The sequence below is a fragment of the Silene latifolia genome, chromosome 10, assembly GCF_048544455.1.
Source record: "Silene latifolia isolate original U9 population chromosome 10, ASM4854445v1, whole genome shotgun sequence".
Classification (NCBI taxonomy): domain Eukaryota; kingdom Viridiplantae; phylum Streptophyta; class Magnoliopsida; order Caryophyllales; family Caryophyllaceae; genus Silene; species Silene latifolia.
The window spans coordinates 63157515-63169077 of record NC_133535.1 but is presented as its reverse complement, the minus strand read 5'-3'; the positions used below and the strand labels follow the sequence as shown (position 1 = coordinate 63169077).

At 42.1% G+C, this 11563-nt stretch overlaps 1 long non-coding RNA gene across 1 annotated transcript; it reads right to left on the bottom strand.

Annotated features, from left to right (window-relative positions):
- Window positions 1-8874: 8874 nt before the first annotated feature.
- LOC141605654 (uncharacterized) lies at window positions 8875-11274 on the bottom strand. The gene is made up of 3 exons (XR_012526413.1): window positions 10952-11274; window positions 10253-10354; window positions 8875-9261 (listed from the first exon to the last, which is right to left on the bottom strand). It is a non-coding gene; the product is annotated as an uncharacterized LOC141605654 (long non-coding RNA).
- Window positions 11275-11563: the final 289 nt, after the last annotated feature.

Here is an 11563-nt window from a genome sequence, read left to right as displayed (position 1 = left end):
TTAGGGTTTGCTTGTAGTAATAGATATTTGTATGGTGATAATAGGCTTTGCTTGGTCATTTGGATATGTTATCGTCGGCGTGGATTGGTTGCGGTTGCTTAAAGGTAGGTTCGCCTACTCAGTTGCTGTAGATTGTCTAGAGTGTCGGTCGTTGTGATAGTATTGTGGTTGCTTGACATAGTAATTGTATTGTGTTGTGGTTGTGGTTGTGATTGTTGATGGTTCTCGAGATGCGTTCTCGGCTGAGTGGGGTCACTTGCGGGAGTGATCTCACGCCCTAGTTTCGCCCTTCGTGGAACCCGCCACGGAAGGGGATGTGCACATTAATGAGCAGGGTTATCGCTCGGTATGATGAGCGGGGCTTAGGTGGGAACGGCTGCGGTCCCCCGCGCGTGGCTGGTCCCGGTGGACGATCGGTGTGAGGTTCGGTTGGATTGTCGAGGTTGTGGTTGAGACTAATGTCCTTGTTTGTATTGTTGTTTGTGGTTGCTATTGTCTTATCTTGTCTCAGTACTGACCTTGTGTGGTTGTTTGTTTGTTATGTGTCTGCCGTGATCCCTTATGGTGAGCAGTCGGTCTTAGCAGGTGTTGATGTTGTTGATAGCTGGGGTCCGGGCAGGGACGAGTCTTCACGAGATATGGTGGTCGTAACGAGTAGTCTTTGAGTTGTACCTTTATATTGTATTTTGGTTTGAATCACTTGTAAATTAACGTAATAGTTCTTTTATTGACGTTTGATAATTACTCTCCTCGGGCAACCGAGATGGTAACGCCCTTATATGCTAAGGAAGGCCTAGTTAAGGCTCCTCTGAATATCGGGGTGTTACAGGATCGTTCCCTGCCCCGCGCCTAAATAGGCCAACTGTTTTCCAATTTTCAAAACACAACAGGCCTACTTGCATCGCGTGACGGCTTGCGCCTCAATAGGCTGCCTAATACAGGTCCTGCTTCTTCTCCAGCACTTGTCTACGACGATCCCGACTTCGGTTAACCCGAATATAGGACAGATCAGATGGCAAGACTTCCCCTTTTACATTGTATTTGCAAAACGCCTTTCTAAGACAAATGGATCACGTTATGCACCATAAACCTAAATCGGTAAATAGATGTTTAATTTCCATATTACATGCAAATCAACAATAATCCAACTTGACATCAATTACTTGATATTTGGATAAACAACCGACATAGAATGCTCACATGTTAGGTTTAAACTTGTGGATGCGCATTCATGCATTTACCCGTTTTATCCACTTTTGCATTAAACTAACCAAGATCGATCAATAGAGACCGCTACCGCAGGCGGGACTGGGTGTCCGATTGAAGGGCTTCCCAATACGTACCTTCACCTCTTACTCAGAAACTTTGGATAATGGACGACCTTATCCAGGGCGAACGAAAGTCATTATAGAGATAAGATTCTAAAGAGGGACGACTCCTTATCTTTAGTACCTATGTCAAACACCGCTTTTTGCCTTGGTTGACCTAGGTATAAAGTGGATTCGAACGGGTTCCAAGCATCCCACAAATGCTTGGTGGCAACTCCGAACATCTCTTCAATCAGTTCGAGACCCTTGCCGAGATGAAACCGACCGATATAAAATGATCCGGTCAAAAGCATTTTTACGCCACCGAGCGTGGCTTCAGACTGCTGCATGTCCACAGATCGGCTGGTCGTGCAGGTGGCCCATGTCCATAGATTGGCGACTCCGTTAGGGAAAACTAGGACACTTGTGTCTTTGTGATCCCTAGATGGTGAGACTCGCTTGAGGTCTTGGTTGAAATGCATTAATTGATATTACGGTCATAAGTCGGGTTCCTTGTCCGGGCCCGCAACCTAACCCTTTCGACCAATTGGCTCGTCCCGTCGGCGTGAGTTTTTTCATCCTAGCGTTTTGAATCCCGATTAAGTCAAGCATACCGTTGACGTTACACATTTCTGTTTTGTCAAAGAGCTTTCATTTCCTTCGTGCACGAGGTTAGGGAACCCTCCTTATACATTTTTTTGGATTGGTATCCCTCTCGAAAACCGGGGTTTGATTGCTTGGTGTGTAACCCACCCTTTTAAGCCAAAACCCGTGTCAGCATTATGCATAATATAATGAAACTGCGAGTGCTTATGTGTTATGTGATCATAAGTCCTTCCGTGTCATTTCAAACTTTCAAAAAAAAAAAAAACCTTTTGCGCCGGTATAATGGCCATTTCAAAACCTCGGTCTTTCGCCGACCGTTGCTGTTCAAAAGCACGCCTTTTTAGGCCGTCGTAATGACGATTTTCAAACCCGATTTTTTACAATCATTTCAAAAAAGCATGCCTTTTTAGGCCGTCATAATGACGATTTTTAAACCCGGTTTTCTACAACCATTTCAAGAAGCACGCGTTTTTTGGCCGTCGTAATGACGATTTTCAAACCCGGTTTTCTACAACCATTTCAAAAGCACGCCTTTTTAGGCCGTCGTAATAACGATTTTCAAACCCGGTTTTCTACAACCATTTCAAAAAAGAACGCCTTTTTAGGCCATCGTAATGACGATTTTCAAACCCGATTTTCTACAACCATTTAAAAAAAGCACGCATTTTTAGGCCGTCGTAATGACGATTTTCAAACCCGGTTTTCTACAACCATTTCAAAAAGCACGCCTTTTTAGGCCGTCGTAATGACGATTTTCAAACCCGGTTTTCTACAACCATTTCAAAAAAGCACGCCTTTTTAGGCCATCGTAATGACGATTTTCAAACCCGGTTTTCACAACCATTTCAAAAACACCTTTTTACGCCGTTATAATCGCCGCGTCAAGACATGAATTTTAAATCGTCTGGCGCAGACACAATGGGTCTTTCAAAACCCGAAAATGGCACACACCCCTTTTCGAGACTCGTCTCAAATCCCAAGGATCATACACCGTTTCCGGGACCACAACCTTTTCAAACCTTTCAAAACTCGATTTTCAAAACGTACGATTTTGGATTTCAAAAGTCGTCTTTGGAAACAACATATTGTTTTTAGAGCCGCCTCAACTCGAACTCAAACCGTCTTTCGAAAACAAACTTATGACAACTTTTTAACTGATCGACTTTCGAAAATCCTTATTCTTCGGAAGCCGTCCATAAAGCGACAAGCGAATCTTTTTGAAAATCTCTATTGTTGAAAGTTTCAGTCCACCTTATAATTCCGCCTTGTGTCTATCGAGTCAAAGCAAGTGTACTTATGGGTCTTTACTTATGAGTCGTCTCACCTCGAGACTCGTTCAACAGAGTCACGCCATTACGTTGGACGCGAATCAAAATCCGGTCAAAACCATCACATCATAAATCGAGTCAGTACCGAGGCACCACACACGGTTGCCCTCGTCTTGTTGAGTCTGAAGTGTCTTTCCGTCTCTTGTGTTGTCCGCGTTAAACCGTGTCGGATTAGGATGTAACTTGATCAATTTTCTGTCTCAGAGCCATGGCCTGGTCTTCAGCTTCGTCCAACAACAACGATGATAACAGAGATCTCACGACTCCTCAGCTAGCCAGCCTACTTACTGCTCTTAAGGTCACCCTAGACTGCGTCGAGACCCGTATCGACACCCTGGAAAACAAGGTCATCCGTCCAGTTAATGCCAACTTGCTGAGGTATCAAAACATCAAAATGTTCCAGGACCTACAAATCCTCGGAACCCGTATTGAAGACGACCTCCGCAAGGGTGTCCTAGCCAAAACCACTGGTAGAGACTATCAAAGATCTACATCAACCGCATCTCGTCCCTATGGTCAGACAAACAAAATCAATGAGGTCAACCTCCTCGAACCAACCACAAAGAAAACTGAACGTCCTCAAAGGGTATTCACAAACTTAGGAACAACCTATGTTAGTGCCCTAAAAAGGCTCATGGACCAAAGGAAACTACAGCCAATTAGACCCACTCTGGACCCGTCCGAGGCTAAGAAAACCCGTTTTTGGAATCCAAATGCCTACTTCCAGTACCACCAGGGGAAAGGCCATGACACAGAGGCCTACTTCAAGCTGAAGCTCGCCATTCAGGATATGAATGAGAAAGGGGAATTACCTTTACCTACACCCACCAAACCAAATAACAAGACAAACCCCTTGGGAATCCATGCTATCTCCGATGACGAGCCAACCTTGGATTGCTCACACTTCATCCTACCTATTGATGACGAGGTGAATGCCTTGGAAAAGGATACCCTGAAGGTGATATTCATGTTCAGCGACGCAACCATGCTCACCATGTTCCAACAAGTTGAAGAAGCCATAGCCAGTCTCTCAGAAAGGATTACCCGACTTGAGGACACCTACCACCGGTTGATTTTCAACCCACCAACACCAACATCAAGTCCAAGGAAGGGTCCTCAAAGCACCCAAAACTCCCCTTACGAGAAAGGATTGCTCCCGCGACCATTCTGGAATGTACCTCACAATAATCAACCCCACAAATACTACCCCCACAAGAACTTCTCCTACAAAAAATACCCACCGAGGAATACCCCTCCAAGGTACCCTCACGATCCCGAAATAAACAGTATATGGAGAGATGACGCAGAGGACGTCTACGTTATTCCGAGAAAGGGAAACGGGCAAAAGAGATCGGTCACCTTACCCGGTCCGGATGCCCCTATCCAAACCCGAACAATGCAACAACCATTCCAACACGAATGAGCAAACTGTCTTAGACGTAGACACTCAACCAAAGGTTCCCGAAAACTTGATCCTTAAACAACTGCAAATGGTGAAGGCCAAACTTTCAATTTGGCAACTGATTGCTACATCCTTCGAATATCGGCAGGCTTTGTTACAAGCCTTAGGAAAGTTGACAGTTCCCTCTACCTCCTCTCCTAAAGAAGTGATAGCACACATGACAAGGGATGTCCTCGACCTAAGCAACCCAGTCATCTTCTTTGACGAAGATATCCCTCCATGCGGAGCCAATAACAACCTGGCCCTGTACATCACCGTACAATATCTCAAGAAGAACGTGCCTATGGTTCTAGTGGATGACGGATTGTGGTAAATGTCATTCCCTTCAAGACGGCTCACAAACTGGGTATCAAGGAAATGGACTTGGTCCCGACTAATCAAGGAGTACGCGCCTATGACGACACTCGTCGTAAGGTTGCAGGACTTATCACCTTGACCAATACAACTAGACCTTTGGAAAGACAAGCCAGTTTCCAGGTGGTCGATATTGACGCCTCTTTCAACATGCTTTTGGGACGCCCCTGGATTCACGCCGCTAAGGCCGTCACCTCAACCCTCCATCAGAAAATCAGGGTTCTTTTGACGGGAAAATAATCACAATTCCCGCCTCCCCGATCAAGGCTATCATGAAGAAGGGAATAGCCTCTCAAGTTATTGAAGAGGGCGACAGCGAAATATGGGGATTCCAAGCTGTGAATGCCCTAACCGATGAATCAGCATTCTTTGATTGTGACCCGTTCTCCAACCTCACAGTCAACCGCATTTTGATGCGCCAGGGTTATTTCCCGGGCCTACCTCTCAATCCGCTAAAAAGCACCTTGCCTCCCTTGAAACAGGCCAAGATCCCTAACATCCCTTTCGGGCTAGGTTATGAGCCAACCAATGAAGACATCCAGGAGATACACCTCCTAATACAAATGCGCAAAAAACACGGAGTCGTCCTCCGCCCCTACCAGTTGACTCTCAATGGATACTTCGTCCCCGAGGGAGAATCCGAGCTCTACAACGGCTTTCCTGAGCCAATCTATGACTCTGTAGCTAAGGTCAAACACCCGGGCGTAGAAGTCTTTCAAGGCTGCTACTTCATCCTTGACAACACCAAAGCTGCGTTGACCAAATCTGAGTCGACCCCACGCCTGAACGGACAAGCGGCCAGTCTCCTCTTCGGAGAATACAACATCACGCACCTCGGCTATGAGGACATCATCAACATTGCTCTAATGGATAATTAGTTCGATCCCACCTCCTTAATCTCTGATACTGACCCAGAGAAAACTACACAAGGCTGAAGGAAAACTGCCAAGTGGACCGATCGTCAAGGCCGCAAACTCAAGATCACAACTGGAGAAGGCCTTATGTTCAAAGAGTGAAGTGAAGATGAGAAGGAGTCCGAGTTAGAGTATGTCTTAGCTTCTAACATTCCTGATATCCTGGTAAAAGTCCCCTTTCCACTGTTTTATCACAAACTTATGGCTGCCTCAGAGGCTCAGTCAACTAGGGTCATCCCCACTCCCGCGGAGGGCGGGAACCTGGAGCGTTTTCCAAGGGCCACCTCTTCTACTATGTCGCTTCTGACTGCCCATGAGATGTCTGTCCTATCCGAACATTTCGCTCAAGTTAACTTAATGAATGCTAAGTTTGCTTATGACTCGTCTCAATTTAACTGCAATGCAATTCTAAATGAATATGAGGAATTTGACTTGAATGACTACTCACCTCACCTAGCCAAAGAACTTGACAAACGAGAAGATAAGACCCCCATCATTGAGGAGACATAGCCTATTATCGTAGGGAGTGACAAAACACCTCAAGAACTTAGGATAGGGACCACCCTTAACCCCTCGGAAAGACAACAGTTTATCGACCTCCTACACGAATACAAGGACATATTCGCATGGTGCTACGAAGACATGCCAAAGATTGACAGGGAGATTGCAGAGCACAAGATACCCATCAAACCCAAGGCTAAGCCCGTGAAACAAAAGTTGCATCGAATGCGCCCTAAAAATCAAAGAAGAGGTAGACAAACAGTTCAAAGCCGGATTCATCAAGTTGTCCGAATACTCTGACTGGGTGGCCAACATAGTTCCCGTACCCAAGAAAAATGGGAGAATTCGGGTTTGCGTCGACCTCAGACACCTAAATAAAGCAAGCAAAAAAGACGACTTCCCTCTGCCATATTTTGACATCCTGGTGGATAACACCGCCGAGCACGCCCTATTATCATTCATGGATGGGTATTCTGTGTACAACCAGATTAAAATGGCCGAGGAAGACATACACAAGACTGCATTCACTACACAGTGGGGTACATATTGCTACACTGTCATGCCCTTCAGTCTAATCAACGCCGGAGCAACTTACCAAAGAACCGCCACCACTCTCCTACAAGACATGATGCAGAAGAAGGTGGAGGTATATGTCGATGACATGATCGTCAAATCAAAAGAGTTAGACGGCCACATCAGCGCCTTTCGGAAGTTATTCGCTCGCCTCCGGAAATACAACATGAGACTAAATACTCAGAAAAAAAAGACTCGACTCGTGAAGTGGGTGTGTGCCACTGTGTTAAGTGGGATTTGAAAATGACAAACTTTGAAATGTTTGTCCTAGACAATTGTAGTGTAGTTATAGGAGTGCTGACTCGAAGTGAGTTTTGAAATGGGTTTGAGGCCCGAAGTTTGACTCGACATTTGGACAGAGTTTCGGCTTATTTTGTGTTGTTTTAGGCCATTTTTGAAAATGTTTATTTTTTGAAATGGATTTTATTTTACAAAATTTCGTCATGGTTTTGTTTACAAATGGTGATCACGTATATGATACAAACATACATAGGGGCATTATAACGGTATGCTGAGTGCATTTAAAGGGTTTTGGCTTAAAAAGGTGGGTTGCCATACCAAGCACGTCATGGGCTGTTACCGATTTGTGAGGCATTGAAACCGGTGAAAGGTTGAATAAGCCCTCATTTGTGGAGTCGGCACCAATTTATTGTGGAAAATTGGAAACCGTTCGAATACCTCGTGCCATGTCAAGACACAAAGTAATGACATGAACACTAAGAACTCGTTACCCTTAGCATTCTATGTCTAGAATGACTCTCGAGACGCCAATGGACACGGATGTCCAGAGATAACTGGAGTAAGGGGTGAGGGTACGCATCAGGAAGTTCTTTAATTCGAACACTTAATCCCGCCCGCCTCGATAGCGGCCACTACTAATGATTAGAGAAATCGTTTATATTTGATATGTCATCGACGTAATGCATGCAATGCAACAAACGTGGATTAATCCTAGCATGTGAAATTAGACTATGTCAGTTAACACGTGTTTTAGCAAACAATTTGGTCGAAGTAAATGTTAGATTCAATACATGTGAATGCCATACAATTAAATCATACATAATAATAATTACGATAAATGAATTACAACAATTAAAATTACAAAAATTACAAGCTTTATTTGATCTACGCCAAAAGCACACTCAAAGACGGGATTTCGAAGAAGAAAATAAAAGGAAAATAAAATTAGAATTAAAATATGAAAATATGTCAGATTAGAGGTGATAATAGGAATAATAGTTTATTTAAACCATAATTAGGAGCTATGTCAAAGCGAGAAAGAGTTCAGAGGCAGAAACCAACCCAGAACAGGCGCAACATCTGCTGCGTCCTCTGGATGAGGCGCAACATTTCATGTGTCTGTTCTGGAGCTGGGTTCTGGCTCTGAAGTCAGAATCACAACACTGTTATTGTTCGTTGGTAGATTTAGGATGGATTATCAAAATAAGACTCGACACTACTACAAAACAAAACTATAGCAACACCATGAAAATGTTGCAAAATGTCATATAAATGTTGCTTTATATTGTAGGCAACACTTTTAGCAGTGCTGCCTAAAGCTTCGTTGCAATAGCCCAAAGCAACACTTTGTGCAACACTTTATCATCAAAAGCAACACTTAAATAAAGTGTTACACCTTCTTTTAATATGCAACACTTTTTTCCGGCAACACTTTTTTCATCAACTGCAACACTTTTGTTGTTTAAAAGGCAACACTTTTTTAAGCATTTGCAACAATATTATTACTGAATAAAGCAACACTTTCGACAAATAGATGCAACACATTTGACATCAATAACGCAACATTTCTTATATAGACAATGCAACACTTTGGTAACAAGCCAATAATTTCATTCCACGGAGAAACGTAAATACATCGTCTTTTTGTTTGTATCCTTTATAATATAAGGATTTTAATAGCATTAAATTACAACTTGGAACCTTAAATAGAGTGAAGAGTCTACTATGCTTCTTGATCATTAGCTTAGTCTTGGTCATTAGCTTAGTCTTGGTATGAGCACATACGACCTACCCACCAAGAGCGACATCCTTGATTCGTATCTAGCAAACCAGATCCACCATGATTGTAATAATCACCTTTCCTTTTAATCAAGACATGAAGCTCTTTCTTATATACTAGTTCCAAGGAGCACAAGTAGGAAAATGAGTTCTTAATGAGTCATTCATCAAAGCCAAACACTTCCCCCTATATATAGCTGCAACAAAAAAAAATGGTTAAAATTCTCCGCAGTCTGCTTATAGCATTCAAAACTCTAACCTGTTAGAGACGTTGATGAAATACATCGATATGAAGTAAACCCAAAACACCACACATGTACAACAATAGATACACATGGAAACTAGATAAGTATCAACACACAATTCCATTTCTAACACACGGAGCCTACTGCTACTAGACCAAGTGTTGTGCTAGGAATGCGAGAATGAGAACTAAGAGAAACCCATTTACAAACTCACAGCCTAATTGAAAAAAAAAACAAGAAAAAGATAGATGTAATGTAACTAAGATGTCAAAAAATACTGTATCTCAGTCAAAAAAAAAAAAAAAAATTCTACCACGAACTGATCATCCAGCTGCACAAAAAGAAGTCTTAAATATCGAGAATAAAATGCATCATAGATTCACAAAAAGGGAATAGCTGTTCAACATGGATGTTTTTTTGTCTTAGTGTATGAAGAGTGCCTAGTTTTGCTTCCTCCATATTCGAGCGACCCTTTTGCGAAGAACTCGCCAACCACATCCTTCAACATTTTAATAACAACCATTAACTCTGAGAGATTTTCAACCCAAGATTTTACTACCATATCTACCTACAGCCTATATGTCATTTAAATAGCAGACATGAGTGTCCTACTTTCATGGGCAGGACATATTCTTGCAAGGTGAATATGATTGTTGGAATTAAAGGGGAAAAACCACCTTCCCAAGAGATACATATGAAAAGTGAAGCTAGCATGAATCTGACATTTCAACTGATGTCCAGCATATGTTCATCTTTTGATCATGCTAGGAAAAAATGTTTTTTTAGCTACTTTGGAAATGTGAGGTGGGTTATTAAGGCCATTACGACTTATGGACGTAAATTCATCAATCAAATCAAGTCTGAAAAATGATAACTAAAACCGATCAGTAGCATTATATGTATGACAAAAGCAACTTAGTGGACTCGAAGATTGTGGGTGTACCTGCTCCATTATCTACTGCCACATTCTTTGACCTAGCTGAGTAGCTGGTGGTGTACTGGTGTTACCTACTTACGACGGTCACAATTTCTTGGACCCTCACAGCTGCAATGAGACAAAAGCTAACATAATCAGTATAGCAGCTCTCATAAATAACTAGTATATACTCCGTATCAGTTATCCAACTCGAGAACAGAACTAGAATTTGTAGTTCTATCCTGGTTAATACTCATAGAACTTGATAGAGCAGCAAAGCCGTTAAATCAAGGGTAGAGTTAATAGAGATGTTATCATCAATTGGTAAATTATTCGATCATGAATCTGAAGGAATTGAATAGAGATGTTATCATCTCACAACCGAGTATGAGCTGCACAACACAAAAGCATGCCAAAATAATTCTCATGACAAGAGTAAGTGAAAAGCAAAACCGAAAATCGAATCAATTTTTCCCCAATTCTATAAAAATATCAAAACCCTAGATCACAAATAAGAGCAACAAACTTGACATAAGATAGCTAAAATTAATCAATTATCACACAAAATAAATTAAACCCAAAATCCTCAATCAAAGCCCTAAACAAACCAGAATCAAAAGTGCGGATGAAATCGAAATAAAAATAAAAATAATCTAACCAAAAATTCAAACAACAAAAATAATCTTAGAATAACCAAATTAACAGTAATAATAAACATAAACAAACCAGCAGAAGTGTGAGCACCATCTTCCCTTTCTATATTGATTGAAAGGTTAATTGGAGATTATATTAAGTGTAGTGCGTCAAATTGAGATATTCTAATTTAGGGTTGAAAATAAGCAATAAATTTAGGGATTATTTGGTTTAGTATTTGAGTCCTCTTTGGGCAGGGAGTGAGGAGGTTAAGAGTTTTGCACCATGTAGGGTGCTGCGCCGACGGTGTTGGCTGGATTGTGCGATGAGGAATTTGAGATAGAGTGAATGAGAAGGTTGGGGGGTAGAACTGCTAGTTTACTCGTTTACAGAAGAGAAGAAGAGGGATTGTTTTTGGTTTTGTTTTTCCTTTTTTTTAAATGTTTTCCATTCGATCATCCACAATTTAGACCTGACAAACGCGTCAATCGGGTTAAGGCCAGTTCAGGCTGGATCATTTCGGGTTTCTCACATTTTCGGGTTAATTCATGTTGGGTTGGATCATTTCGGATTATGGGTCTGTTTCGGATTTGTTGGTCGGGTTAATTCATGTTGGGTTATGGGTCTGTTTCGGGTTAATTCATGTTGGGTTATGGGTCGAGTTCTTTCTGGTCTTGTCATTTTCGGCCAATAATTAAGATAAAA